Source organism: Chionomys nivalis, chromosome 23 (genome assembly GCF_950005125.1).
Source record: "Chionomys nivalis chromosome 23, mChiNiv1.1, whole genome shotgun sequence".
Lineage (NCBI taxonomy): Eukaryota > Metazoa > Chordata > Mammalia > Rodentia > Cricetidae > Chionomys > Chionomys nivalis.
In genome coordinates this window covers 45966002-45985043 of record NC_080108.1, presented here as the reverse complement: position 1 = coordinate 45985043, position 19042 = coordinate 45966002, and the positions used below count along the sequence as shown (strand labels likewise).

Below are 19042 nucleotides of genomic sequence, written 5' to 3'. Positions count from 1 at the left end.
GAGAGAGAGAGAGAGAGACAGAGACAGAGACAGAGACAGAGAGAGACAGAGAGAGACAGAGAGACAGAGAGAGACAGAGAGAGACAGAGAGAGAGAGAGAGAGAGAGAGAGAGAGAGAAGAGAGAACAAACTGATTTAATTCTACTTTCAAAAGGGAATCCATAATTCTTAAGCTTAAAAGTTGTTTGCATCCTAGTTCTGAAACCTTAGTGCTAGACTTTTTTTTTTTTTTAACCGATTAAGTCAATTTATTAAAACAGTTGACAGGCATCTGCAATGGTGACTTCAACCTCCACGCCCAGCTCAATACTGATGGACGTAAGCTGCTTTACTATCTCAGAGGGGCTGTGCAACTCAATGAGGCGCTTGCGGATTCTCATTTGGAAACGATCTCACGTCTTGGAGCCTTCACCACAAGGTGTTTTTCTCATAGTGAGCCTCAGGGTCTTGGTGGGCATGCGCACAGGCCCCTTCACTTTCAGGTTCTCCTTGGCGCCTCTGATCAGGTTGGCACACACCTTCTCCAGCGACTTCATGTTGCGGCTCATGAGCGTGATCCGGATGCGGTGGATCACCATCTCGGGCTCCACGGGCGTCTTCCCGGTGTCTTTGAAAGCCATGGTTGCGGTGCAGGCTTCCTGACCGACTTGTTCCTCGGCGGGGAGCGAACAGCGGTGATTCAGGACGGGAGCAGGCCGAGCAGAGCTCCGCAGCACGGCACACACCACCACGCCTCCAGTGCTAGACTTTCTTAGGCTCAGGAGACAGGGAACTGGGTGTACCGGGTCAGTAGACAACACTGCAAATGGAAAAGTTGGAAAAGAAAATTAAACCAGGGAAAGTGGTCTGAATAGTTGTCGACTCCAAGGAGGTGACTTAAAATCTGGATATCAATGAGCTCCCATCTCACTCAGATATCAATGTTCTAACTGAGCATAAATAGCTCTCGGCAGCTGCTCTTGGATTTCTAACCAGCTCTCACCAACTGTGACTAGGAGTGTTGGCTGAGGGAAGTCATAGCCACAGGAGCTTGAGGATCCTGGTCACATTGCACCACAGTCAGGAAGCAGAGAGACTAAAGCCACTGCTCAGCTCCCCTTCTCCATGTCTACAGTCCAGGGCCCTATCAGACAACAGGACCAACCTCAATGGGCAGGGCTTCCAGATAAATTAAAGCAATCAAGGTAATTTCCCACTGGCATACCCATTTCCCAAGTGATTCTAGACTCTGTCACGTTCATAATTAACACTAACCATCACAAGAGCCATTTCGTTTGCACATGAACGTCCCTCAGGTTTACAAACTTACTCCTTTACAAAGATGCGTGTTGTTTTCTACTGTTGGCCAGCCTCATCTTTGAAATAGTATTCCTCATGTGAAATTAAAATATCCCTGAATCTCTAATGCCTTCACATATTCCTTTTTCCCTCTCAAATAATACCTCAGTATGCTTTTAATGCCAAATAGACTTCCTAGAGTCCTATGTCTTCTCTGAATTTTGTATTCTTGAAAATCACATATCCTCCAACCAATTCCAGCTCCAGTATCTTTAACTTTACTATCTGGTATCTTCATATGAGAGTTCTCACTGAGGATGGAACGAATGTCACACACCATCCCTAGCACATGCTGGGGATTTAGTAAATGATTTTGCACAGGGATGTCACACTAAATTGTGGTATCAAACCTGTTGTTGTGTTCAACTTGCTAAAAAATAGCACAGCGTCTAGCAATGTTTTTGAGGGTTTTTGTTTGCTTGCTTATTCTGAGCCAAGGCCTTGTTGTGAAGCCTGCTGGATTTGAAGTTAGTCTGTATTCCAGCTTGGCTTCACACTTGCAGCACTCCTGAATGTTGGCATTAACTATACCTGGCTCTGCATTTGGAAAACACACTTATTTGTCCTACACATTACTTTATGTGTCCCACCATTCTCTCTCTAATCCCACGGCACTTATCTTCTCTAGCATATCAACTTATACTCAGGACAGAGAAAAAAGCAAATGCATTCACATAAATATGTTGAATGTGATGTTTTACTGAATGAGTTTTGGTGTGGTATCAGAATTTCAAAAGGTAAAAGTTCAAACTACAGGAGAGCAATGGATAGACTGTCAAGCACCGTAGTATTCTTTTCGTGTTATTAAATGCACTGTGGACACTGACTGACTCGCAGATGTTGGTTCTTTGGGATTGATGATATAGCTTACAGGGCTATAGAAAAGAGGAGAGGAGATTGTGAAAGTATACGGGAGAATAAATGATTCCAGCTTCATCAACTGAACATCTCCAAGAAAGGCTGGGTTTCCAGAAAGACTCTAAGGAACTATATAACTTAAAAATCATTAATATCAAATAAAAATATTTTAAATTAAAAAGAAAGATTTAAAATAATTCGTTTCTAAACTGGCATGACTTGTTGAGGCTCACAATATCTTAAATATATGATGCTGGTTTAACATCATTGCTCACTAAAGAGATTTGTATCACAACCTCAGCAAGTAAAAATTATCTAATAAATTGTGAGATGATATGTAGGAAAACTTTTCTGTCTGACCTGCCAGCTTCCGAATAACCACTTGAAGACTTCTGATTAATTATAAAGGCTCAGTCACCAGCTTAGGCTTTTTTGTAACTAGCTCTTATAACTTAACCCATTTCTATTAATTTACTTCCTGCCTTGTGGCTATATTACTTTTACTCTGTATTTCTCATGATGCTTGTCTGCTTCTTCTGTGTCTGACTGGTGACGCTGCACATCTCCACCCTTCTTACCATCATCCTCTCTGCCCTGAAAACCCTGCCTATTTATTGGCCGTTCAGCTTTTTATTAAACCTATCACAGTTATGTATCTTTACACAGGATAATGAAGTATGTCACAACAGTTCCCCCTTTTTCCTAAATAAAAAGATAAGGGTTTTACTCTAACATAATAAAACTATAAATGATAAAACAATTATCAGGTAAGGATTAGATATACAATGCCTAGTCCATTTGTAGTTGACAATTTTAAGGAAAATACTCTATTATTTATCCTACCATGGTGAATTCAAAGTTACCTTTTATCATAAGTAAGAAAAATATGTCTAGTCTTTAACTCCATCGAAGAACTCAGAAGTGTATAATATTATCTACATAAGCAAAGTGCATTGCAAGCAACTGAAAAAATATAGAAATGACAGAGAGTTATGGCTACCTGCACTGTCAGCCAAAGTTCCTCTGTAACAGTTGGACATACATCTTTGGCCTATAGGCCTAGAATATTTGGAAGACTCTTCTATGTATCAGGATATTTGAAAAACTGTCTTACCTTATTTTGGCAAAGTTTGACAGTTTTTTATCTTTGTGTTTTGCTTGTCAGGTATGTATACCATATGTCAGCTGTCAGGAAAGAGCAGTTTCTTGACCAAATGGCTAATTTTGTCACAATGAAAGTCACTCACATGGAGTTATTTCTATGCCATTATCTTTTTTGAAGACCATTGCTGCTGCCAGGAGCAGACATGTCTCATTGTCAAGAAAAGCCCTTTGCTAACAAAACATTTTAAATGCCATATTCTGTAGGTCTTTGAAGTGCTTGAAGATTGATTATTTTTATAAAATATATCTCTGTTGAATCTTGAAAATATAGCTAATGTGATTATAAGTTTTATTGTTATAAATGACTAACTACTAACCTGCATTTCCTTATTATCATAAATAATTTGTAAGAATAACTTCCAAGGACTAGAAATTTATATCACATTGTTAAATGAGCTGCATAAGTACAATACCTTAAGCAAGAATGAAACACATGTATAGTACAGTAAGTTCTTTTGCAAATATTTCAGCATATAGTGTGTGAATTCATGTGGGTCAGAGAAATGAAGACACAAAGACACATGTGTTGCAGAGGGCTTCATCTTGGTGAACTGAACTGCTTTCCCTTTGCTTCCCAGCATCTTTATTTTTTTCCTATACTTTCACTTTAGCTTGACGATTTCTGTATCTCAAAACAAACTGATAGACACTTCCAACAATACAATACCAGGTGCAAATACCTGTTTCATAATGTACCAAGGTCTTCTGGGTTTCTAATGAACCAAGTTTTACATAAACTTTGTATCCATGGGAAACTCTCAGTCAAGATTCACATAGAAAAACAAATGGTATTTGTAACACAAAGGAAAACCTAGGGTCTGTGTAAAAACTCTGAATCCAGGTCAAGTATAACCCAGTGGGATTTCATGGCTAGTCATGGTTGCTTGCTATCCCTCTGGCTCTAGGTCTTCCAGACATTCTACCACAAGGTTTTAACAAAAATAACCTTAAATTTATATCAATATAGAAAAATCCATACAATGTAAAATATTTAAGACTGTTACTTTTTTAGTTCAAGAGTAGGTTCAATAATCTATCTTTTGATCCTTTTGTTACTATATCCCCTCTTTTTCTTTGCATAATGAGATCTCTAAGTTTAATCTGCTTTGTTTAGCTTTTTTCGACCCTTACCAACAACAGCTTGTAATCATCTCCCCTAAATAATGAAAAATATCCATAGTCCCCTGAATGACCAAAAGCCACCCACCACATCTTATGGGATTGTATGCATTGTGTTCTCTTGATGGCTTCCTGTTTTCTGGAGGACCCTGAGAATGTTAGGATATTAGTCAAGTCCTGGATAGAATAGTCTATGAGGCTGCAGCTTTGAAGCTGTTCTGGATGCAGATTTCTGAGGAGACTGTAGCAGAGGCATTCTGTGGGGCTGAGTAACCTGACCCATCTGTTTTTATTGGTGTCTGGTTCCATTGTTCTGAAAACACATAAACTTTCAATGGTAACATACATATATACATTAACACAAGTATGGACTATGCATTATACATGAGTCAATTTAAGAAGTTTTTTGTTTTATGTTTAAACAGTCAAAAATATACATCACCTGTCTTGAATTTATTTTAGATTTACTTCTTTATCTCTATAGCCAAGATTTTCAGGGGGTCTTCTCTGATCAAGTCTGATCCTCTTTAAACTTAATGAATCCACAGCCTTTTGGTTTTTTTTTTCTTGTAGAAATGAAAGCATAACCTCTTATCGAACACAACATATACATTGAATTTTATTTGGAAGTTAAGACAGTTAAAAAATAGTTTGGTATAAATTAGCACTTCATAATCTGATGACTCTCAGAAGCTACTGTTTGTTCATCACCAATCAAAAAATTTAAAATCAACAAAACATCATATAGAATCCAAACTTTCTGAGCATTTTCCATCTTTATGTGCCTTAATTTTTTATATTATTTATTATTTTTAAAGACTTTATTTTATAATTTATAAATTATTATTATTATTATTATTATTTTGGTTTTTCGAGACAGGGTTTCTCTGTAGCTTTGGAGCCTGTCCATCCTGGAACTCCCTTTGTAGACCAGGCTGGCCTCGAACTCAGAGATCTGCCTGCCTCTGCCTCCCGAGTGATGGGATTAAAGGCATGCGCCACCACCGCCCGGCTTATTGTGGTGGCGCAAATGAATGTAGACAGATTATATAGATATATACAGCTTTAATAAGGAAATAAACTTACAGGACCAAAGGTTCCCGCAGTGTACCGGAAAAGCGGAGCAAAAGAAAAAGGGCTGCTGGGCTCACGCCCGGCAGATTTATCCGTAAACATTAGCCCGAGGCGAACACGCCCCCAGTGGGTGGGGCTATGTCCCTACATCTCCCCCTTTTGTCTAAATAAGATAAAACCAAACCAAATACAACTATATACAATAATAACAAATAATAAATATAACAAACAATATTGAGAAGAAAACTTTTGCTAAACATTCTATCTCAAGGAGTCTAAATAACATAGAGAGTAACTACAATTATATAATCTTCAACTCCGTCAAAGATCTGAGAAGGGAATAAAGATTACTTAACAATCGAGAGATATCCAAAATGTGCAACAATTGACAGAGACAACTGACTACCTGGGCAATCACCAAAAGTCTCGTTTGCAATGTTGAGTCAACCAACTTTGGCTAAGGCCTAACATAACTGGCATACCATTATTAAAGGCAAGGAACTTTCTTAGGACTATCCTACCCTGTCTTGGCAAGATAAGACAATCCTGTTTCATCCACTTAGGGATATTCTGTATCTTTGTCAGAAGTTGAGGTATGGGCTTTTCTTAACCCAAAGGCCAGTTCTGCCAAGAAGACAAGCTCCCAGTGGAGTGTCTTTGGTGCTCAACGTTCTCTCGGGAGTAGAGTGGTGTTGCCAGGAGTAATTGTGTCTCTTTGGCATAGAAATTTTAGGTTAGATTAAAGGCCATTTTCTACAGCTCTTCGAAGAGGCTGAAGATCATACTATCTATACTAAATATAATCTCTATGTAACTAAAAGACCTGATAAACTTAAAAATAAATATGACAAACATATAATTCTCAATACCTATCTAACTTTGAAGACTAAAAGAATAAACAACTGTGCAATATATGAAGACAATGATCTTCAACTGTAAACAATGTCATAGTATCAGAGGTAGAAATGTACAATGTAATATGGTAGATGTATCAATACAATATGGACAAAGTTATAAGCATACTCATACAAAAATAGAGGTAGGAACACTCATATTCAATATTCAACATATCAATATACAAGAAACAGTACCAGTACAATTTTCTATAGACAGTAATTCACAAATACCAATCATCCCAAAAAACCAGTTACCCCCTTCTTCTTCCTCTTCTTCTTCTTCTTCTTCTTCTTCTTCTTCTTCTTCTTCTTCTTCTTCTTCTTCTTCTTCTTCTTCTTCTTCTTCCACAAAAAAAAATATCACCCCATCCCCTCAACCCTAAACCAACCATTAAAAGATGTCCCCAACCCTGAGGGCAAACTCTGTTGGGAGAGGGGATGCCGTCCTCTAAGATTGCTTCTAGCTGACATGGGGGCGACGTTCTTCTTAGGGGGTCCTGTGAAAGCAAATGATGGTAAAATTTCCAAATTAACCTTTGACCTAAGAAAATTGTAACTAGTCTCAGAGCGTTTTGAGAAGGTCCGACCAGAGTGTTGTCAAAAATGTGCACCATTCGAAATTGTCTCTTGTAGTTGGTACCAAAAACAGGTCTAATATTAGCGCTTTAAAAAAAAATCATGACGTCATAAAAACCAGATGGAGTTGATGTTGTGGGGCCCCATCTTCATCCTGGAAACTTCAAAGATTACTGTAGGAAAATTTGTTGCTTGTTATGGGAAATTTAAACATTAACAACAAGGACATATACTGACATATAAAGAAAGACACAGATATGAGGAAAAGCAAAGAAAGTTTAAGACATATATATATATATATATATATATAAATTAATACTTACAGAACAAGTCCCTCTATCAGTAATTAAATATTAGGGGTACCTTAAATTCTTTGAAGATGGATATTTTCCTGTGGAGATAAGAAGAGAACCCTACCCCCAACCTATCTGTATTACTTACCATCAGTATGATTGCCATCCATGTGATTGAATTGTTATTTATCTTTCCCAACTGGCTTCTCTTCATCAAAACGAACCTTTATCAATTTTGTTGGAATCCACAATTTTTCCTCACCTGTGGAGACAAGAGTTTGCCAAAATACACGGAACTCATCTTTCTGATCATTATTGCTTGTAACAGTAGGCATGGGGCTTTCTAATTGTCCTGACGAGTCACGTTCTCTGTAGTAACTGGAAATGACTGAACCATGTTTGCCATGGGGGCCTGTGAGGCCCCCCCTCTCACGTTTCCCGTCTGTATCAGGTTGCCTTGTCTATCTCTTGTAGACCTGCACTCATTCGTCCAGTGTCTGCCCTTTCCACATCTTCTACATAAACCCGAAGGCTGAGTCCTCCTATTTCTGTTATTTCTAGAAGATGCATTATTATTATTTCTGAGAATCCGTTGTCTACAATTCCTTTTCATATGACCCATTTTGCCACAATTAAAACATTTGGTATTCTGATGTCTCCTTTTACCATTGGAAATTGCTTCTTCTACCCATGCTTCAGTGCCATAGTCAAATGTATCAACATCTAGTGTATGCAAGACCCATTCTTCTAATGGCGCTGATCTGAGCTTTAAAGGTCCCAAAATCCTTTTGCATTCCACATTTGCATTTTCATAAGCCAAAGTCTCGATCATTATACGTCTTGCTTCTGGGTCAGATATCCCTATTTGTACAGCTTTAGTTATTCTTTGTAAAAAGTCACTAAAGGGTTCTCTCTGACCCTGTTTAACTCTGACAAATGATTCCATCCTCTGTCCTGGGTCTTGCACCCTGTCCCAAGCCCTTAAGGCTGCTGTAGTACACACAGAGAGTATGTTTTCATCCAAATTAGCTTGTTCCTGAGGCTCAGAAAATAGCCCCTCTCCCAAAATTTGATCTATGGAAATCTCAATTCCCTTTGCTCTTTCTTGCTGTTCTAAAAGTCTAGCCTCTTGCCTGAATAAGCATTTCCATTTCAATTGAGTTCCACTCTCAAAGACAGCAGAGCTCAGTTGAAACCAGTCAGAGGGCGTGACCTTATTCGTCGTGGCCCAAGATCTTAGCATCTCTTTAACAAAAGAGGCATTCATTCCAAAAGTCATTACAGCCTGTTTAATTTCTTTGAGATCATTCATACGGACAGGTTCCCATGTATCTTCCTTGATGACCCTAGGGTTTCTGGAACCAACTACTTTCTATGTTGTTACAACTGGAAAGGCAGGTAGAACTGTAGGTAGAGCTTTGTGGGAATTGTCCCGGAGGGATTTACCCACAGATTTAGTTAAAATATGCCTTTCTACCTCTTGCTCTTCTTCCTCAGAATTTAGAAATTCCTCAATCTTTTCAATTCTATTCACCATTGCCTTCTTTAATGTCTGAATCTCCTGTCCAGAATTATGTTCTAAAGCCTTCATTGAGGATTCTAAAGTATGAAGTTTGTCCATTAGAGATAATGTCTCATCTTTGGACATAATTTTTATAGCATATACCGTGCCTTCTTGTATAGATAATCTTTCTGTCAATCTGTCATAAGCTTTAGACAAAATCCGATTGTCACATTCAGCAGTTTTGATTCTCTCAGTTAATGTTTCTGTTCCTACTGAAAGGGATTGAAGCTTATGATCCAAATCAGCTGTTCCTTCTTCCACAGTAATGAATTTCTCCTTAATATCAGCCTGTACCTCTTCTAAATTTTTTTCAGTTTGTCGAGTTGTGTTAAACAAAGATCTGTTCTCTGCCTGGAGAACTTCAAACTGATTTTTGAGAAGATTGTTGTCATTCTCAATTGTTTTTAAGCGTTCAACCTCGTCTCGTGAAGACTTTATCATATTTCTATTATCAAACCATACAGTACCAAGGAAAACTACGAATCCCAGAAAGATCCATATCTGTGGGCTGACAGACACTTCTTGTAAAATCTCCCACATGGTACAACTGAAAAGGCTGTTAAAGTCTTGAATGGTAATGTTTTCAGACATTTTTCTTATTTATAAAAGAAAATTATGTACCTGTAATGAAGTTTTCCTGCCAGTGGTGGCTAAAGAAATGCACCTGAGTCTACGTGGTCTAAGCCAGAGCCGGTCTGAAACAATTAACTCAAAACAAAAATTATTGTACTGCCTGTTAAGGGAAGGGGTTGGTGGCTTTTACTTCAAAACCGTGGGTGCTTCACTTAAATCAGGCAGTGAGGGTTTGGAAGAAGCAGGGAGCTATTAACTGCTCTGTGGGGGGTCGCTGCTCTGCGACTGTAGTGGCCTGGAGTGGGGGAAGGGAAAGCGAGCAGGGAGCGCGCTGTAAATCGCCTTCCTGAGCTCAGGCAACTAGCCGGGAAAGGTGGAGCTTGCGCCCCCCCCTGTGCCGGGTCGGGCGCAAAATAGCCCGACGTTGGGACGCCAAATGTGGTGGCGCAAATGAATGTAGACAGATTCTATAGATATATACAGCTTTAATAAGGAAATAAACTTACAGGACCACAGGTTCCCGCGGTGTACCGGAAAAGCGGAGCAAAAGAAAAAGGCTGCTGGGCTCACACCCGGCAGATTTATCCGTAAACATTAGCCCGAGGCGAACACGCCCCCAATGGGTGGGGCTATGTCCCTACAGCTTATAAATTAATTTTTATAACTGTCTATATCCACTTTCTTTTTGTTTCTAATTCTATGTACCTTTTCAAAAGAGGCTAAAACCTGTGTGGAGGTTTTTTACATCTGGATCTGATTGATGAGCATCATTACTGTTCTCTGATTGCATGAGACAAATGAACTGCTAAGTCAGCTGCTAGGTGTGGCTCAGTTTAGGGTATGGTGCTGGTGCATGATGCTACCATCTGGCTCTAGGCTGCAGGTTGTCTCTATACACTGAGCCTATTTGAGAGACCTTGGTCACCAGGAAGCCATGTGTGACTCCATGTCCCACTTTGAGTGCTATATGTACATAAATTTTTCTGTCTGGCCAGTCAGCTCCTAAATAATCACATGGAAATTTCTTATTAATTATGAAAGCTCAGCTGTTATCTTAGACTTGTTTCTACCTTATAACTTAAATTTATAACTTAAATCAAACTACTCTATAAATTATTTTCTGCCTCATGGATATTACTCTGTACTGCTTATTCTGCTTTTCTGCCTCATCTGTGTCTGGTTGGCAACTCTGGACAACTCCACCCTTTTTCCCAGCATTCTCTCTGCCCCTAAAACTCTGTCTTTCTAGTAGCCATTCAGCATTTTATTAAACCTACCACAGTGACAAATCTTTACACAATATAAGCATTATCTCACAACAAAAATGCTACATGAAAGAAAAACTAAAAATTAATTACTAAAAATGATGACATTTGCAAAAATTAGTGATACCTGAAAAGTTTTATATATTTTGGTAGTATATGTTTATATATATGCATATATATACACATATATATTTTATGATACATTTGAGAATATTGAACAAGTTCATAATACAGGTATGAGGACCATCAATTTTACTACTATGAGTACCCATGAACAGTCATGTCTATCTATGCTAAAAGCATGTGCAGAAATGTTGCAATCATCTCAAATTAGTGTTATACCCTATGCAACCAAAGAGATGATAATTAATCGAGTGAGCTTACTTATGAAATAAACAGAACAGTGAAGCCAATAGAATTTGCAGTTCATGCAATTAAGTAAATGAATCCCAGGGACTGATGCTGGAAAGTAGTCAGATAGAATGCATGAAACTAAGAAAAGATCATGAGTATATTTTAAATTGTATCTGTACTGTGTTTTAAAATAGAAAAATAGGTTAATACTCAAGTCCAAATGGATCAAAGACCTCAATATAAAGCCAGCCACAGTGAACCTTATAGAAGAGAAAGTAGGAAGCACACTTGAACGCATTGACACAGGAGACCACTTCCTAAATAGAACCCTAGCAGCACAGACACTGAAAGAAACAATAAATAAATGGGACCTTCTGAAACTGAAAAGCTTCTGTAAAGCAAAAGACACAGTCAACAAGACAAAATGACAGGCTACAGAATAGGAAAAGATCTTTACTAACCCCACATCAAACAGAGGTATGATCTCCAAAATATACAAAGAACTCAAGAAACTGTTCATCAAAAGAACAAATAATCCAATAAAAAAATGGAGTACAGACCTAAACAGAGAACTCTCAACAGTGGAATCTAAAAAGGCTGAAAGACACTTAAGCAAATGCTCAACATCCTTAGTCATCAGAGAAATGCAAATCAAAACAACTCTGAGACTCCATCTTACACCTGTAAAAATGGCCAAGATCAAAAACACTAATGACAACTTATGCTGGAGAGGTTGTGGGAAAAAGGGAACACTTCTGCAATGCTGGTGGGAATGCAAGCTGGTACAGCCTCTTTGGATGTCAGTGTGATGATTTCTCAGAAAATTAGGAAACAACCTTCCTCAAGACTCAGTAATATCACTTTTGGGTATATATCCAAAGCATGCTCAATCATGCCACAAGGGCATGTGCTCAACTATGTTCATAGCAGCATTGTTTGTCATAGCCAGAACCTGAAAACAACCTAAATGCCCCTCGACTGAAGAATGGATAAGGAAAATGTGGTACATTTACACACTTACACAGCAGAAAAAAATAACGACATCTTGAATTTTGCAGGCAAATAGATGGAACTAGAAAAGATTATTTTGAGTGAGGTAACCCAGACCCAGAAAGACAATTATCACATGTACTCACTCATAGGTGGTTTTAAACATAAAACAAAACACAATAAATCCAGCTCACAAATCACAATCCCAGAGAACCTAGAAAAAAATGAGGACCCTAAGAGAGACATACAGAGATCTAATCTACATGGAAAGTAGAAAAAGACGGGATCTCCTGAGTAAATTGGGAGCATGGGGACCTTGGGAGAAGGTTGAAGGGGAGGGGAGAAACAGGGAGGGGAGCAGAGAAAAATGTAGAGCTCAATAAAAATAAAATAAAATAAATAGAGAAACAGGGACAGGGAAGATGACTGGATCAATAAAGTTGTGTTAATAATATTTTTTAATTTATTTAAAATAATAATTTTAAAATTAACTATTATTAAAATATAAGCAAGCACAAAGATCTGAATCCTGACCCAGAAACCCAGGAAAAAGCCAGGCATAGTGCCACACTCAACACCCCAGAGCCTGGGAGGTGGAAACAACAGGATCCCTAGAATTCTTCGGCTCACCTGGCAAGCTGAGTCAGCAAGATCCAGCTTTAGTGAAAGACCTTGTCTCTAAGGCTAAGATGGAGCGTGATTGAGGCAAACACACTGGAGGTGGGTTGGAGAGAGAGAGAGAAAGAAAGATAGAGAGACAGAGACAGAAAGAAAAAGAGCGAGGATTCCTGGCTGATGGAGCCAACACAGTGCTTCAATTTAGAATCTGTATAACCTGGGAGATGCTGTGAGGATGGCCCTGGACATATAGGGGAGCTTATATCACTAGGTAAAGTTTTCATGAGAGCATACCTTCTCTCAATGTTACACTGACTCATAATCTACAAATTTTCCTGTGTAGTTTTATATAAGATACATTTAAATTAAGATAATAGAAAAAAGATAGTATTTTGACAAGAAAAAAAATGAATAAAAGTGAAGAATTAATCCACTGTGGAGTACTACCAACGTAGAGACACTGCTTTGGCCGGACTACACATAAAAAGAGTAGAGGGCGTGGTAGTTCCCAGCTGGTCACACTGCAAGCAGCCCCCAGTGTCAAGAAGACTGACAGCCCAGGAACCTATTACTCACATATAAACACATATGATATTTGGTGTTTCAATATAATATTCATTTATTTTGATTCACATTAAGGTTATGAATAGATATGATTGAGATCAGGAAGGCTCTTCATACATTTCTTTGAGGATGTACAAGCATATGAAAGTGCAGAGCTTGCCACTCCAACTTAAGTGGCATTAACTGTAAAAACTGAAACAGGTAACCCTTTACATGGTCTGTCTATGTACTGTGTGAAAGAGGACAGGCTTTCACTTCAGTGGCTTGTGGAATTAATTCTCTGTGAAATTCTCCCTCCTTTGGTCCCACTGTAGACATCAACAATGGCCAAGGGTAGGGGGCTCCGCACTCAGTGGTCAGTGCCATTCAAGCAATACAACCTGATGCTGCTTTTGTTCCTGGAAAGCCTTTTGCGACTAAGCCATTTACAGCACAGCCACACCTGATCTGTGTGTTTCATATTAGAAGTTTATATTGAGATGAAAAACAAAGGATTCCATGTCCTCTATGCACAACACAGAGTGTGAACTGACAGGGAAGCTAATCCTACTGACAGACTGTATTCTTTTCTTTCTTTGGCTCATAATCTGGAAGACGTTTGGACCATCATTTTCTTTTTGTCACTTTTATAACCTTTTTGCTAAAGGTTATAACTTACAGTGTTTTAGACTATCCGCTATCCATCTACAAATGTGCACACATACCTCATGCTGGTCCCTAGAAATCCTTAGGTATACTTCAGGAAAAATTTAAAATCTTCATTTATTTGTGTAGAATAATGTAAAGAAATAGCAACAGGTCACAGAACAGTAAAACTGCCCTTGAATGAGCAGTCCCATGAGGTTTGCAAAACTGTCGGGGGCGGAGTGTGTTGGTAATTAGGTTTTCATGAGATTTGCAGTACAAGGAATAGCACCAAAATAGCAATAACAGTGGAATTGTTCATAGTCCGTCTTCCATTCATTGCCAAAAGGACCATCAAAGCAAGATGTTTCAAATAATTATTTTATTCTTTAATTTTATCATTAGATTTGACTAATTAAAATAGGTGCTAGAGAGATGGTTCATTGGTTAACAGTACTGACTCCTCTTGCAGAGGTCCCACACACATCACACAGAACACGACCACTTGTAACTTCAGTTCCAGAAGCTCTGATACGCTCTTCTAGCGTCTAAGAATATATGTATTCATATGACATACACGCACACATAGAAATACATACTCATAATTAAAATAATGAATATTTGGAAACTATATAGTATTTGTAGTGCATTCATTACACATATAAGTGTATAAATGTGTCAATTCATATACCTAAAAATGTGTTTCAAGTGTGGAAAAAGTCTAAACCATGAGAAAGGAAACAAAGACAGGGTAATATTAAGTGGTAAGAAAGGATAGGATGTAGATAAAAAGACATAAGCATCATGAAAGAGTATATAATGAGACTTTTTTTTCTAGCTTCAACTGTCATAGTTTGTTTTTTTTTTGGTTTTGTTTACTGGTAAAGGATATGTGAATTCAACTATGTAACGAAGTAAGAAGAACTTTTTTGTTCTTTTTCAAAAGAACATTTTTGTTTTTCAAAATAATCCACAATATCCAACAAGCGTTTTTTTTTGTTTGTTTGTTTGTTTTTTTGAGCCAGTAACTTGGTGAGTTGGATTTTCATCTAAATCCCTCTGACCCTTATAGCAGCAGGAATCACATATAACTAGTCGATCAATACATTGTTCCCTTCAACCTACTCAGAAAAGGGAGTTTTTTTAAACTTTGTCTATGAGTAGGAGTTTTTTTTTATCTTGGCTTTTCCTCTTTTTTTCTATTTAAAACCATATCTAATCACCCCACTACAGTATTATTTAATGTGTGGGGAAATAAAAAATATATCTGTGGGATATTCCTCCAGACCTGGACTCCCTTTGTCACACGAGAAGTGTAAAGATCTTCCCGCAGGGGACACAGACTCGAGACTCCTGGGTGTGCCACAAGCAGCGGCATCGTGGCTTCTCCTGCAGCCTCATTCTCAGTCAGTGGTGACGTTAAGCTAAGTGTTCTAACTCAATACGTATTTATACTTGGATCCTCTTTTGCACACCTTAAACTTAGTCTGTGGTTACTAACAAACACTGAATGGATGGCAAGGATCTGACTCACAGTGTGCACTGACTCAGGAACACCAGAGAACACTGGTGAAACCCAGGCTTCAACTCATTTGTCATGAATTCATAACTACAAAATGCACTAATTGTATAAACCTGTATCAACTTTTGTTCGTCTAACTAAAACAATAAAAAGAATTTCTGTTCTAGAAGGAAATAATCCAGGACTAGGCAAATATAAAGATAACACACAGGGGCTGGAGAGATGGATCAGGTGTTAAGAGCACTGGATGTTCTTCCACAAGACCCAGATTTGATTTCCAACTCCCACATGGCTGTTTCCTGTATGCCTGTTGTACACAGAACCCATACATATAAAGTAAAAAAAAAAAATGTTTTTTAAAAAAATAAAGCATTTCACTGTAGATGCACGTAGTAAATTAATCTTCTATGGCCCCTCACTGGCCTACTTTGCTTTCTGTTGTTGTGATCAACACAGTGACCAAAAACAACACGGAAAGGAAAGGGGCTATTTGATCTTATAGCTAATAGTCCTTCTTAAAGGGAAATCATGGAAGAAACTCAAACCATGGACCAGGAGGCAGGAACGGAAACAGGGATCCTGGAAGGATGCTGCTTACTGACTTACAAGCCATGGTTTGCTAAGCCTGATATTTTATACCATCTAATGCCACCTACCCATGAGTGGCACCACTCTCAAGTGGGTGAGTCCTCCTACATCAATCATTAGTCAAGGACTAGCTATTGGGGTACCAGAAAGGTGCTATGCAAGCCACTAATGAAGGAATGAAATCAATCATCACACCCAGCTGTGATGCCTATGAGCCACAGCAATGCCCCACTTGAGAGTTGTAAGGGTGGCATTTATATCTTGGTGAAAACAAGAGTGTGTAATTGTGCTTAAGATCCACTCAACAGGAGGGAAATAGTGCCTGGTACTGGAAACCTAGACAACTCCCCAGGGTTAATGAAGTCATGGATCTCAGAGGAAAATCTACAAAACTATTTTCTAAACCAACATAATTACTGACTGTATTCCAAATATTTTCTTATACACAGAAGAAAGTGTAGTTCTCACCCACTCCACATCAAATAAACTTTTCTGTGCAACACACGGGACTGTTAGAGAAAACTGCAACCGATAAAGATACAAAAAACAAATGATTGCAAGGTGCACAACCCTAACTGGTATATATAAACTACACCCTTTTCACCTCTGTGTCAGGAAACATCACAGAAGAGAGAGTGAAAGTATTTTAAGAGCTAGGAGATCAAAAAGCTTGCTGTGAGGTTATGTTTCTTTGAAATGACAGGGAAGATACAACCAGACCTTAAGAATTTGGCTTCCTAAACAAGACCTGAACAAGAATAACACCAGTTCATCTGTTAACATGAAAGGGTAAAATACCACAGTACCCCACATGAAAGGTAACACAGTACCCCACGCCTAAACAAAAAAAACTACTAGTAACTAAAGAATGTTGACAGTGGGTGACAGTTGCCCCAAGAATGATTCCTAATTAGCTATCCAATACTATTTCTTCACCCTTGAAATTGTACACATACAAGTAACAGGAAATAGACCAAGCAAGTTGTATTTATTATGTATATATTCAAGTGTATGCTCACACATACATATGAAATAAAGAAAAATAGATCATGAATTAGAGAGGGAAGAGTTATGAGAGAGATTAAAGGCAGGAAATGAACAGAATAAATGACATAATTATGTTTGAATTTCAAAAATAATTCAAAAGGAAGAAAAGATTCCCTCTTTCAAAATATGCCAAAGTTTCTATCAAATTGACCTGAATCTTCCAGCACCCTCATCTGTTAAACTCCTCAGACTGTCTAAGAAAGGGCAACCGTGCACATTTCATAATCGTGTCTTCAGAATGGATAATCTCAGGCTTTCAAAGCAAATGAAATTGTGTACAGGTAGTGAAGGGAGAGATTGCTCCTGCTGATTTCGCTGGAGTTGTTCTCTTCTCCCACTTAAGTGAGAGGAGAACAGGACAGATTATTGTAAATCTAAATAAATTGTAAATCACTAATCCTGCTGATTACTATACTTTTAAGGGAAATAGTGACAGTAAATCACAGTAATAGAGTTGTTTAAAGATTAAATGTGGACCAAAACATTTGCAGCAATAGCTTTCATTAGTATGAGTAGTCTTAGTTAACCCATGCTGAAGCAAAAGGCCCCAGGTCTTTAGAGAAAGACTTTTGTCAAAACAGTGAAAGAGTAATTTAGGGAAACTGAAGTCCTCTTCTATCCTCCAAAAACACACATGGTCCACAGACAAGCAGAACAATGATTCACATAAAATAAAAGAAATAAATGTGGAAAATAAATTAGAAAAGAAAGCGGGCATTGGGTTTTCTAGAACTGGAGTTAGAGACAGTTATGAGTCACCATGGAGGTTCTCAGAACCACCCTGGGTCTTCTGCAAGAGCAAAAGACTCTTAACCACAGAGTCATTTTTCCAGTTGTGGGAAAAATTTATTATAGCTCCCAGCTTTAGAAATTTTAATGCAGCATCCGATGGTTCCCATGCACTGGCCTGAGGGGTCAAATATCATGACTGAGAGAGGCTGAAGAAGAGACTACTCACTTGAGGTGTTTAGGGAGCAAATAAGAGATAAAAAAAAATGACAGTAAGAAAACATCATTTTAAAGCCAAATTACCTACTTCCTGCAAAAGGCCCCACTCACTAAAATTTCATCACATTCTATATAGCTGAGGTGTAAGCATTTATGGGAGTCTTCAGGAGACATTGCGGATTGGAGGTAAAATAAATACAAAGACCTTTTATGTATGTAAAGATAAGTATGTTCTTCCTAGGGTGCAGATATGCCAGACACAATGAGTATAAATATGGGCTGTTTCACATTACTTCATATGCTGCAGGTTCTAACCCTTCCCACTCAAGATCCTGATCAGCTTCCTTGTAAATGTCTGTGCTTTTAGTGTTAATGCCCTACAATGTGTAGAGCCTGGTGTGAAAACATAAGATTATTCCGTCTTGCATTAGACATTACAGTTAAGAATATTTGCCTTACGTAGCACTAAATATTGTGTGAACTACACTATTGGCTGTCCTCCTTCATTTCACTGTAGCTGTGAAAAAACCATGATCAAAATCTACTTATGGAGGAAAAAATTTGCTTAACTTATAGAGTAAAGTCCATAATGGAGCAAAGTCAGGCAGAGGCCATGGAGGAGTGCTGTTTAGTGTCTTGTTCAGCTACATCCCCTTTACAGTCCACGCACACCTGCCCACGAATGGCACTGTCCACAGTGGGGGATCCTCCTCCATCAATTAACAATCAAGAAGTGTCATACAAACATGCTTATCAGCCGATATCATAAGGGCAATTTCTCTGTTGAAGTTCCCTCTTCCCAGGTATGTCAAGTTAATAACCAAGATTACTGATCACACTGACTAACTCTGAAAGTTATTTTTTCACATCCACTACCCTGCTCTCTCTTATAAAGTAGCATGCTATTCATGTTTATTTTTTTATTTTTTTTTCTTTTTTAATTAAAATTTCCACCTGCTCCCCGTTTCCCATTTCCCTCCCCTCCTCCCAAATATTGCCCCCTCCCCCCACTCCCCTCCCCCTATTCCCACTCCTCTTCTCCTCCCCCCACACCATTCCCCCTCCCT

The 19042-nt window shown here is 38.4% G+C and overlaps 1 pseudogene; it reads right to left on the bottom strand.

Moving 5' to 3' along the window:
- Nucleotides 1-251: 251 nt before the first annotated feature.
- On the bottom strand, nucleotides 252-620 carry LOC130865170 (40S ribosomal protein S20-like; annotated as a pseudogene).
- Nucleotides 621-19042: the final 18422 nt, after the last annotated feature.